Source organism: Triticum aestivum, chromosome 1D, assembly GCF_018294505.1.
Source record: "Triticum aestivum cultivar Chinese Spring chromosome 1D, IWGSC CS RefSeq v2.1, whole genome shotgun sequence".
NCBI classification, from domain to species: Eukaryota; Viridiplantae; Streptophyta; class Magnoliopsida; order Poales; family Poaceae; genus Triticum; species Triticum aestivum.
Genome location: NC_057796.1, coordinates 188,909,052 through 188,922,589, shown reverse-complemented (window position 1 = coordinate 188,922,589; position 13,538 = coordinate 188,909,052).

Genomic DNA, 13,538 nt, shown 5'->3' with positions numbered 1-13,538 from the left:
CCTGCAATTGACTGCTGGACCCGCTTGCCGCCCCTTTAAGCGAAGAGCCAGATTTCCTGGAGGAGGTGGCCAGCATAGGGAAGGACACCGCGGTGGAGGCCACCAAGATTGCAGTCACGAAGGGGCGGGAACATGCTGCCGGGGGTGCCCTGGGACCCCTGAAGGAGCCCGAGAAAACCCTTGGCAGCATGTCAGGGTCGGGGGTTGTGGTTGAAGAGAAGATACCCCTCCAGACCATGGGCCCCCTTCCCTCATTTGGCACCTTGGCAGAGGTCCCACCACCATCTTCGACCAACCTGGCGTTGGTGCTTGGGCAGCTCGGACTTGGAGCCCCCGGCTCGTCAATGTCCACGAGCGCGGAACTTGATGAAGAGCTTCAGCGCATACTGGCGTCGTTGTACCAAGGGGTCGAAGAGGTGGATGACTCCGTCACTGTCGCCATGGATTTGTCATTCATGGAATCTATGGCGGCAGGCATCAAAGAGATGTGGGGTCGGCACCACCAAAAATGGCAGGAGCTCAAGGAGCAGCGTAAGTCCGAGAATAAGGTGGACTAGAGGTTGAAGGAAAAAGGAATCGAGCTGCATGACTAGCACGACAAGAAGTTTCAGGTCCTCTTGAGGCAGCAGGAGACACTCTAGACGACGAGGGAGGGCGTCATCGCTCGGGAGGCGCGCCTGGCGGAGCGCAAGGCGCTCTTGGATGCCAGGGAGCAGGATATCGCCCTCTGGGAGGAGATGCTCGAATCCACTCTCCGCGCCAAGAGATGACCTGGAGGCCCTTGTTCTGCAGCACACCAAAGAGCTGGAGGACAAACACAAGGCCGCCCTGGATGCTCTCGCAGCTGACTCTGCCGCTCAGCTGAAGAAGCTTGCTTACGGCCTTGTTGCTGCCTCCTTTGCCAAGACCAAGCTCGACCGACAGGTGGCCAAGTTAAATGAAGAGCTTGACAGGAGTGTCAAGGTGGTCTCGACTCTCAAGGAGGAGGCGCAGAAAGCAGAGATCCTTCTAAAGGACACACAATCGCAGCTCTCCTCCAAGAGTCAAGGCCTTGAAACTGCCAATGGCATCATCGAAGACCTGAAGGCCAGGATCGGCTCCTTGGAGAGCTCAATAGAATCCATCGAGGCTCGGGACAAGCAGTTGCCGAAGGATCTGGATGCCGCAAGGCACCTCCGAAAGGATGCGGAGGACAAGCTGGCGAACCACTGCGGGCAGGTTGACCTCTTGACCAAGAGCTTGGTCGATGTTGCCAAGCATCTTGCTACACAAACTGCATCAATGTGCATGGAAGGGCCGGTCTATTCAGCCAGCAAACAAGAGGGCCCCGGCGCTAAGCTAGGGGTATTCTTCAACGAGCTGATCGAGAAGCTGAAGGCGCACGAAGAAGGAAGAGCTAGTCGCTTCGCGAGTGAATCTCGAAAGCTCGCCCGCAACACCTTCTTGATGGTCTTGAGCAACATCGCCTGCCGCCACCCGGATCTCGACCTTGCCGACGGCTTCAGGAAGCCGCCACGGGGTGCAGACGTTTCTTCTGTCAATGAGAAGGCCACCCCTCTCGCAAACAAGGTTCTTGGTGTCCCCGTTGCTTCGCGAGGTCGGCAGACCCATCCTTGAATTACTCCCACTACTATGCTGCTCTGTAATCAAAACAATGATGCATGTCATGTGTTTAGACGCTATGTTGTTTATGCTTTGTGTGGAACTTGATGCTTTTGCTTAATCTGAATTGTGTGTTTATCCCTTTTGAGTTTTATCCATTTAGTGTCTGCATGATTAGTCTCTGTGCACATTCTGGTTGCCTGCCGGTATCATATTGCCGCAATGGTCGTAAGGGTCTCGCCCTTAACACTTATTTTGGCGTGGATGCGTCCCGGCAGGTTTTTCCTTAGTAGTTTCCGACACGGCCACCCATTCCGCGAGCTGCCTCTGGACGGAATGAGGGTCCAGACAAGAATCTAGTAAAGGCACCATCTTGTGAAATATTTCATCATACGAACACCTCGGCACTCAAAGGGATAAACAAATGCAAATCCAAAAACCCATAGCTACGCAAGGATAGCATGAACTTAGCTTTTATCTGTATCTCCATCTATTCCTCCCAGCTGCGGCCGCTTGTTCGGCTCGTAGACTTCAGAAAAGATGGTGCCACATGTATATTGGTTTCCAGCCCCCGACAAGGGTCGGTAAAAACCATATGTATCTCGTGGGTGGCAGGATGCGACATCGGGCACTACGGGTTTCTCTCTCCTTCTCTTCACATTCTATAAACAATCCAATGGCGAATAGCACAAAAGTCACGCAAATGCGGACGGCCATGCCGGAGCATACTTGCTGGGGCATTGATCAACGGATTCGCGCTGGCGTTTTGCTTAGCATTTTCCCCAGTAGGGCAAATACTGAACTGAGTGTCGCGCAGGCTCATCGACGCTGATGACGCTAAAAACCCAGAGTAGCTCGATTGCCGATAAGCAAGAGCGACAGAGATAGAAAACCCCGTACCTTCGCACATCGCTCCCTTTTCCCGGACGGGGCTCGCAGTGCATCCATAATTCTTGATCCGCCCGGAGCAGTCTTGTTGCCCTGATTACTGGTTTTCGTCGCTGCTACTACCGCGGCGGAACGTGGTGATGGAGACTGGACAAGGTCGGCTAGGGAGCAACGTTGCTCTCCCTCTTCGTCCCCGCCATTCTCTGCCTTCTCTTGGGATCCATCAAGTAATGATGCTGTTAACGGAGCAGGCAATGAAGATCACGTGCCGCTAACACTCTCAGGTTCGCGCAAGTGGATCCCCCTACTTGGCGCGCCAAAGATGTCGTGGGAAAACCACAGCCACCTATGGGACCATGAGCCCCTTTGTGGTTCGGCAGGGGGATGAGCATGTTGCACAAAGAGCAGAGAAGCATAGCACAGCACAACAGAGATCACACGAGCAGTTTACCCAGGTTCGAGCCGCCGCGAGGCGTAAAACCCTACTCCTGCTTTGGTGGATTGATGGTGGATTATGGTGGAAAATATGCAGCGCTCTTGCCCTGTAGGGTTGCCTCGGGGCTAGAGCGACTACGCACATATGAGTATGTGAGGGTCCAAATCCTTTCTACGGTTTCCATGGGCCTCCTTTTATAGATCAAGGGGTCACCACAGTGGCAAATCAGTCATTACACACAGATTAGATAGCAAACAGTGCTATCATGCCTAACTCTGCAGGCGTATAGAGCGCATTAAATGTGCCGCTTAGTGTCACATCACAGCGTGCCCGGAAAGCCTTGCCGGGGTGTTCTGCCAGCTTCGCGCCTGCTTGCCTGACACGTCTCAGGACGAGTGTCATTTGGAGGTTTTTCTGTAGGAAGTGGCTGCCATTTGGCAAGAAGCAGACACTTAGTCACTTAGGGGCTTGGCACCGCACTGATCGATGACTTGCGTCGCTGTGAGGTGGAGCGGTGAAGCTTTGGCAAGGTAGTCCGCCCTTGTTGTGCCCGGAAAGCCTGCCGGGGCGGTCTGGAGGCTTGTCTTCGGGGCAACCTCATCCTCGCCAGGCTCGCCTGCCCGACAAGGGAGGTTTTTCCCTAGTGATATCTTGTCTCTCTGGCTTGACTTGGTCTTCTTGATCTGCACTTTGATTCTTCAAAGAACTGATCTCTAATGCTTGGCCTGATCTTGGGTGCTGCAATCTTGGCGGGTCGGTGGCTCCCTGTCTGTGCACAAGTCAGGGGAAAACATATGCCCCTTTTTGTTTACCCCGACATGGTTGCATGTTGCATATGGTGTCTAGATTGTAATTCTTCCAATCTAGTTAAATTGCATGTGTTGTCCTGCATAGTTTATACATTATAGGTGTCAATGTGACATGCCTTCCTGTTTTTAGTACATAGTACATCTGTCTATTAAGCATGTCCTTACATAAAACTACTGTTTTTTTGTATCCCGCATCAATCAATATGACGAGACACCTTTAATATATGCAGTGTGATACTGGTTGCATCTTTCATATGATTTATAGCATGTGATGCTCCTAATTTGTTGAAACACCATTTATGATGGGACGCTTTTAACTTGGTAGAGTCATATTGGTTGCATCTTTCATGTGGTGTCTAGCTTGCATTGCTTCTTATTTGTTGACATGGCTTCTGCTTAGTTTACACAAATAGTTGTGAATATGACATGCCGTCCTATTTGTCGTACATATTCCATCCTGGTATCATGTGTTTGCCTTACATCAAAGTAGTGATTGTCAGTATCATGCATGAATGAGTTCTGAAGAGTGAATTTTATTTCTTTTTCTTGTCAATTTTACTTGACAATTCAAAATCAATAAAGCGGAAGGAAATTAGCAAGGCGGTGGATAAAGGTGCTCCTTCCGAACGGAGGGCCTCTACAGATTCTACTCCGCCACCCCCACCCCCCAAGAAGATTTGCAAGACAACACATGCATAGACACTCAAAGTAGTTGTGTTGATGATGAGAACGTCTCCCCTAGTGCACCATCACAGGTGCTCCCTCTAACTTGGCACTGTTGTATGTGGTTGCATGTTGTGTATGATGTCTAGCTTGTATTGCTTCTAATTTTGTTGAATTCCATCTTCTTACTTTACACATTATACTTGTGAATAAGACACGTGTTCCTGTTCCTAGAACATACAATATATGTCTATCACACCATGATCTTACATCAAAGTACTACTGTTGTGTAACCTGCAAAAATCACTTATCATAAGACACGTTTAACTTGGGAGTGTGATATAGGTTACATCTCGCATTCTTTTCTAGCTTGTACTACTTCTAATTTGTTGAAATGGCACTTATGACGAGACAGTTTTAACTTGGTAGAGTGATATTGGTTGCATCTTTCATATGGTGTCTAGCTTTCATTGCTTCTGTTTTTTTTTGAAATATCTTCTACTTAGTTTACACATTGTAGCTGTGAATATGCAATGATGTCATTTTTTCTTACACATTCAATCGTCCTATCATGCGGTCGCCTTACATTAAAGTAGTGCTCGTCAGCATCCTGCATCAATGAGTTCTGAAAAGTGAATTTTTATTCATTTTTCTTGTGGGTTTGACTTGACAAGGCAATACAATTAAGAAAGGGGAAGGAAAAAATAAGGCAGGGACTGATGGCGGTCTCCCGGCGAAACCGGCATCCCAGGTGCTGTCTCTAGCTTGGTAGTGTGATATTTTCTTGCATGTTGCATACGGTGTCTAGCTTGTATTGCTTGTAATTTGATTAAATTACTTATGCTTAGTTTACACAAATAGTAGTGAATATGCCATGTCGTCCTGTTTTTCGTACATATTCCATCTTCGTATCATGTGTTTGCCTTACATCAAGGTAGTGATTATCAGTATCATGCATGAATGAGTTCTGAAGAGTGAATTTTATTGCTTTTTCTTGTCATTTTACTTGACAATCCAAAATCAATAAAGCATAAGGAAATTAGCAAGGCAGTGGATAAAGGAGCTTCTTCCAAATGGAGGGCCTCTACACATTCTACTCCGCCATCCCCCCAACAAGATTTGGAAGACAACACATGCATAGACACTCAACGTAGCTATGTTGATGATGAGCATGTCCTCCCTTGTCCACCATCACACGTGCTCCCTCTAACATGGCACTGCTATATGTGGTTGCATGTTATGTATGATGTCTAGCTTGTATTGCTTCTAATTTTGTTGAATTCCATCTGCTTACTTTACACATTATACTTGTGAATAAGACACGTGTTCCTGTTTCTAGAACATACAATATATGTCTATCACACCATGTTCTTACATCAAAGTACTACTATTGTGTAACCTGCAAAAATCACTTATCATAAGACACGTTTAACTTGGGAGTGTGCTATAGGTTGCATCTCGCTTTCTTTTCTAGCTTGTACTACTTCTAATTTGTTGAAATGGCACTTATGACGAGATAGTTTTAACTTGGTAGAGTGATATTGGTTGCATCTTTCATCTGGTGTCTAGCTTTCATTGCTTCTAATTTGTTGAAATGCCTTCTGCTTAGTTTACACATCATAGCTGTGAATATGCAATGTTGTCCTTTTTTCTTACACATTCAATCGTCCTATCATGCGGTCGCCTTACATTAAAGTAGTGCTTGCCAGCATCCTGCATCAATGAGTTCTGAAAAGCGAATTTTTATTCATTTTTCTTGCGTGTTTGACTTGAAAGGCAATACAATTCAGAAAGAGGAAGGAAAAAAAGAAGGCAGGGGTTGATGGCGGTCTTCCGGCGAAACCGGCATCCCAGGTGCTTTCTTTAGCTTGCCAGTGTGATATGGTCTTGCATGTTGCATACAGTATCTAGCTTGTATTGCTTCTAATTTTGTTGAATTCCATCTGCTTACTTTACACATTATACTTGTGAATAAGACACGTGTTCCTATTTCTAGAACATACAATATCTGTCTATCACGCCATGTTCTTACATCAAAGTACTACTGTTGTGTAACCTGCAACTTCACAAGGCAAGTTTAACTTGGGAGTCTGATATAGTTTACATCTCGCGTTGTTTTCTAGCTTGTACTACTTCTAATTTGTTGAAATGGGCACTAATGACGACACAGTTTTAACTTGGTAGAGTGATATTTGTTGCGTCTTACATATGGTGTCTAGCTTTCATTGCTTATAATTTGTTGAAAGACCTTCTGCTTAGTTTACACATCATAAGCTGTGAATATGCAATGCTGTGGACATGCAATGGCACTAGTGACGAGAGACCTTTTTAATTGGTTGTGTGATGTTGTTTGCATCTTGCATATGATTTATTTCTTGTACTACTTCACATTTGTTTAAATGCCAGTTATGACGAGACACTTTTAACTTAGCAGAGCGATATTTGTAGCATCTTTCATATGGTGTCTACCTTCCATTGCATTGCTTCTAATTTAATGAAATGCCTTCTTCTTAGTTTACATATCATAATTATGATTATCTCATGCCATCCTATTTTTCGTACATATTACATCCTCCTATCATGTGGTTGTCTAACATAAAAGTTCAGTTCGTCTGTATCACGCATCAATTTGTTCTGAAGAACTAAATTTTTATTCCTTTTTCCTGTCGGCTTGACTTGACATGGCACAGAGGAAGAGGAAGGAACACAGAATGGTAGGGGGTGGTGTTAGTACTAAGGACACATGGAAACGGAAGCGAAAGCATTATGCAGATCCTGCTGGTACTGATGGTGCAATAGAAGGTCAAAGTCCACCAGAAAATTGTACAAACGCGGTATCTCGTGCTACACGAGCTGCAAAACAAGCCAAATAGAAACTAATAGCTGCCACCAAACAAGCAGTGACAGCCCTAGTTATTGCAACACCTTCCACAGTACTACCAGCTGCATGAGTTACTCGTTTGTCAACTCAGCTAGCAGCACGTTCCCAAGCTCCCTTGCCACCTGACACTAATTCCGAAGCACTCTTGCACAAGACAAGTTGGCAAGATCAGATGAACCTTGTGAGCTTCAACAGCAAGAAGGTAGTTGCTGGAGTCAAGTTACAGTTGCATGCTTCCTTATATGTAGTCTCACAGTTTGATGTACACTAACACTTCCTATGTTCGTTGTTGGACTAGCACCTAGGCGCAAGAGGAAACAAACATCAGGGATAATGCCCGATAGGTTAACTAAATCTAGAGGAGGAAGAATGGAGATCCGTTTCGAGGCAGGTTTAAAAAGGCCACGTGATGCTACAGAGTCAGCCAAGTTAGTATCAGAGGCAGCGGTTGCTGTTAGGTGTCATGCACGTATCCTCGCAACATGGATTCAGTACTGGAATGACAAAGATGAAACCTAGTTCAACACATTCGTTGACCATTTATCTGTAAGTATGGTTATGTATGGAAACTAGTAATATCGTCTTGCTCTATCACATACTTTCTAGGTTGCTGATAATGAGACTCCCATAATTTTCAACAGATGAGGTTCAAGTTGGATAGCCAAGATGATGCAACCAGACAAGTTTGCACCCATGTTTTCAAGTCTGATCTGCGATAGTATCGGTATAACTTGAGGAAAATTCACTTTGAAGGCAAGGCTAATAGTGAACTTCCCCAAACATCTACAGTGGAAAATATATCGGATGAAGACTGGAGAGGCCTCGTTAAACACTGGTCTGATCCAAAGTATCAAGTATGTTATATATATGTGATCAGATCACATGTTGAACTCCTATTTACGCATGTGCCTCACAAATCTATCTTTTTGTAGGTGAACTGTTCAAAGAACAAGGCTAACCGTATGAAAGTGAAATTTCAATAGACGACGGGATCTTGTAGCTATATTGCAGACTGCGAGGCTGTTGTAATTAGCTGTTGTTTCACTCTTTTCGTTGTGCCATATTATCATATCCATATTGACTTGTTCCAAATGCAGAGGAAAGCCCGGAAGGACCAAAAAGTACCTGAACCAAATGTTGTGAAATCTTCAAGGACTGTCACACCAGCAAGACGAAGGGCATGACTACACCAGTCAAAGCCGCTGTTGTAAGTCCTTAATCCTCATGCCTTTTAACTACTACTTACTCTGTCTTGTGCATTGAACTGCACGGTTTGCAGCCAATGTCTATTACTCTTTTCAATTTTATACACAATTGTCTTAGCGTATCATTGCACCTTACAAGGTTTAAAAGAGAGGAGTGATGTTCCTTTGATCTTGATATGTCATCTAGTTCCGTGCTGGACTTGCCAACACAACATTACAATTGCATGTTTGTCTGTTCACAGTTTTTTTGTGATATGAATGATGTCATACTATGCTTACCATATTATTAACTTTGTCTCTTTATCCTTAGCCGACAATACAATGTGAAGAAATAGACAATAAGTTAGCCATGGTACATGGTCATTGTCGGTGTCAAAACCGGCGGATCTCAGGTAGGGGGTCCCGAACTGTGCGTCTAAGGATCGAAGGTAACAGGAGACAGGGACACGATCTTTACCCAGGGTCGGGCCCTCTTGATGGAGGTAATACCCTACTTCCTGCTTGATTATCTTGCATGAATATGGGGTTACAAGAGTTGATCTACCCCGAGATCGTAATGGCTAAACCCTAGATGTCTAGCATGTATGATTATGATTGCCCCGAAGGACTAAACCCTCCGGTTTATATAGACACCGGAGGGACCTAGGGTGGTACAGAGTCGGTTTACAGAGAAAGGAATCTTCATATCCGAACGCCAAGCTTGCCTTCCACGCAAAGGAGAGCCCCATTCGGACACGGGAGGAAGTCTTTTGTCTTGTGTCTTCACGGCCAATTAGTCCGGCCCACGTCACATAGCCCGGACGCCTGAGGACCCCTTAATCCAGGACTCCCTCAATAGCCCCTGAACCAAGATTCAATGACGATGTGTCCGGCGCGCAGATTGTCTTCGGCATTGCAAGACGGGTTCCTCCTCTGAACACTACAAAGTAGTCCTCGAACACACAAAACGTGTCCAGCTCTACGAAACAGACACCACATACAACCATAATAGGGTACAATTTTTAAAAAGTCCCATCTACTGACAACTTTGGTGACAAGACGTTACGTCCCTTGCCTGGTTATTATTTCGAACTGACTTTCAGCCTCTCGCTCCATGTTACGAGGCGCGGTTTTTATTGGCACATCTTGTCAAAGCAGAGATCGTGTCCCCTTATCACGGGATTCCTATTAATATGGGTGTGGGTCACCGAGGAAGATATCATGAAGCTCCGGGAGATGAGGTACCTGACTGCGGAAATCCCCCACAGGCTCCCTACCAAGGGGCAGGTTATCCCCACACCAAAATCCGGCGAGAGGGTTGCATTAATCTCTCACTTCCTCCGCGGGCTAGGGTTCGCTCTCCACCCCTTCGTTCGTGGCCTTATGTTCTATTATGGGCTAGATTTCACGATCTACCTCCGGACTCCTTTTTTCACATCTCGGCATTTATCGTTATGTGTGAGGCTTTTCTCTGCATCCCCCCACACTTCGGCCTATGGCTCAAGATCTTCAATGTGAAGCCGAAGATAATCGACGGGGAGTAGGCGGAGTGCGGCGGTGCTATGGTAAGCAAGCTCGCCAACACTATCTGGCCAAAAGGCACTTTCACGGAAACTTCCAACTTATGGCAGCAGGAGTGGTTCTATATCACCGAACCCCGCGGTACCAAATGGGCAGCCACGCCTGCATTCCGATCTGGCCCTCCATTGCGTCTTGCATCATGGATAAATAAAGGGCTGGACTGGGGATCAACTGATGAAGTGCAGACGCTGCCAAGCCGTATCTAAAGCATCCTTGATAAGGACACCGGCCTCATTAACGTGATCCAGCTGATGCTAGTCCGCCGGATCCTTCCGTGCCAGCGACGGCCTCTCCGCATGTGGGAGTTCAATCCAGAAGGACCGCGGAGCTTTCAGCAATTCTTCAGCACAACACACAGAGGGATGTGGAAACTATTCTTCAAGACTCGAAAAGAAGTGGCCGGACACATCCAAGGACATCGGCTGCAACCATCCGGATACCTCGGTAAGCACCCAACTTCTGAATGCAACTCGGTTGATTATCTCATAGCAATGTACTAAGGAACCTATCTTCGACCAGGGCTGGATAAAGAAGGCGGAACGAATCAGGTGTCCGGCTCCACTTCCCGAGGACTCAGCAGATCCTGTGTTAATGAGGATGCTAGCCCCGGCGCCATATCAAATGCTGGCGAAGGAGGACACGAAGAAGAGCAAAAGGGCTGAAGGTGGCCTCCGCTCTAAAGGTATACTGGACGCTACGTCCGGGGATACTGAAGCTCCCTCTTCTGAAGATGAAGACAAAGGGGAAGGAGAAGGTGATATCCCTTCTCCCCACGGGAAGAAAAGGACTGCCTCCGAAGACTTGGAGGTGGAGGCACCCAAGAGAGGGAAGATATCCCTGTCAGATGGTTCGAGTTTGGAAGCCAATGTTGACGAAGAGCTCCTCTCTAGGGACAAGCCCCTTGTCGAATCATAAGTGAACAAGGATGCTCTAGACATGTCCCATTCTTTTTGGTTTGCAAGGGTAACATTAAACTATATGTTTGCAGTTCGGCCCGCTATCTACCTCAACAGTCCTCCTCATTGGGGGACTTGCCTCCGGAGATGATGGAAAGCGAGATGCCTCCACAAGCTTTCTCGCCCCTAAGGGCGGACGACTTCGAGGTGTCGTCTCGAAGGATCTCCCCTGACCATCCAGCGGCGCGGGGGACAATGAAGACAGCGCCCGAAGGTGATACCCATGGTAGATCCAACCTATTTAGGAATTTATGCAAATGTTTTAGCAAAAGAGGCATGTTTTGTATACCCAGGTTTAAGATGCCCAGTCCTCCTTTGTTTTTGGGCCTACAAATGAGGTCCCAGGCTGCCAAGGATGGTGAGGGCTCATCTCTATGTTTTCTCCATAAGCATTGCCTTTGTATTCTCTCCAGTTGCTTTAAAATCCCTGCAGGAACAAGGAGGCTACCAAGATAGAAGATGGGCATGGAAGACAGAGCAGAATTTAAAAACTGAAGCCTTTCCCCCTAGTTTAAGAATGAAGAACTAGCTGACATTCTTCTCTCCATGCAATCAACAAGGGGCATGAAATCCACCATTTTGGGTCTGATAGTACCAACAGGTAGGCCAAGATATGTGAAAGGCATTTTGCCAACCTGGCATCCAAAAGCAGCAGCCAAACTGATGGTAGTGTTCTCATCAACATTAATGGGTACCATGGAAGATTTGTGGTAGTTCACCACTAAACCAGTAGAGGTGGAGAACACATGAAGCATGTCCTTGAGAGCCAAGAGTTGAGCTTTGTCTGCTGGTAAGATGATTAGGGTATCATCAGCATACTGAACTATAGGATAGTCTTGGTCATGACATGGAATAGGCAGCTTTAAGATTCCCCTTTTGAACATATCATTTACTACTGATTGCAAAAGGTCAGCAACAATCACAAAAAGCAAGCGTGAAAGACAGCACCTTGCCTAACTCCCTTTTTACAAAGAAACTGTCTGCCAGGTACTCCATTTAAAAGGACAGAGGATGTTCCAGTTGATAGCAGTTTCTTAACCCAAGAAATCCATTTCTGATTGAATCCCTTGTGCTTGAGAATTAGCAGAATAGCTTCATGTTCAATGGAATCAAAGGCTTTCTCAAAATCCAATTTAAAACCTCAATCATAATACTGGTTATTGATAACCATAATAAAAATCCAGCCATGTTGGCTATTAAAGATTTGAATAATATAACCTGGTTTAAAAACAGATTCCTATGATATTTGATCATACTGTCGGCTTATCAAACCAGTGCAGTAAGGGTGATAACCCAAAAATTTGAGCACATAATGCTTTGTTGAATTGTCGTATATTGCCGGCTTATGATGCCATAAGCTGGAAGGGGTAATATCCCAAACCTTAGAACACAATGCTTCCAATTATTTAATATCATCATGTACTGGCGACTTATAGTCGAAAGCTAGGCCGGGTTAATAAACACCGGTGAATTGTAATCATAAAGCATTATAAGCCTCATCGGATAAACATCAAAAAAATCTGTTGAATAAAAACAAACAGAAAAACATGGCTTTTCATAGGCTGCCAGGCCTAAAATCAAGTGCTTTCACGGGCTGCACAGCCACTGAGTTAAACATTTATACAAACCTTATAAGACGGACCTCACATAACCAATCATAGTTTTAACTTTGACAAGTTCAGGGTCTGCATAAGATTGACTTGCCAAACGTACGGCGGGTCATTCCAGGATTACCTAGGCAGAGTGGCAGACTTAAAAAGGCAGGATAACCCGGGGTTTTAGGTGAATACACCTGGCTTCCAAGCCTGGCTTTTAAGCCTATTACAACGGTCATAAAAACTCTTGTTCTTTAGAACAAAGAGCCCCCAAGCAATATTTTTGAGTTGTGCTCAATGGGCACCTATGTTTGAGTTGTGCTTTTGCAACAGACTCTCTTTGGTCCCTTTAACCTGGGTTGCAAGCCCCCAAGTGTTTTGTAAGCATGGCGTATAAGCCGGATCAAAGGGTAATCATAGTTTCGCTCAATGAGCAGGAAGCCCCCATATGACCATAATAAGATAAGCCCATAAGGCAGGATACCCATGTTTGAACCGCGCATCATGGCAACAAGTTCTCTTTGGCAACCTTTAATTTTTCTGAGAACTCGAACTTGCGAGAGATGAATTTCTTTTTCAACCAGAGTTTTAAACCGGATATTGAGAGCTTCAGAGCTTTGTCGGAGACAGATTTCCCTTGAACCAGATTTTAAACAGGAATTTTCAGTTAGAGCCGGAAATTTTCTGACGGCCTTTAAATTTTTCACCAATATGGCAGCAACCTCTGGGACCGGGTTATCATTCCCTTCAACGTCCTGGGGTTCTTGAATTTGCTGAAACTGGCAAGATTTGCGGAGTCATGTCATTGTAGCCCCCGAGTCTTAAGGCGACTCGAGGAGTTGGCTGGAGATTCTCCATATTTGACTGTGATATAAATCGGTATGAGTCTTTCAACAGCTCAGTGATATAAAAATCCCTTTTGCATTAGACACCTTGTCCTGCA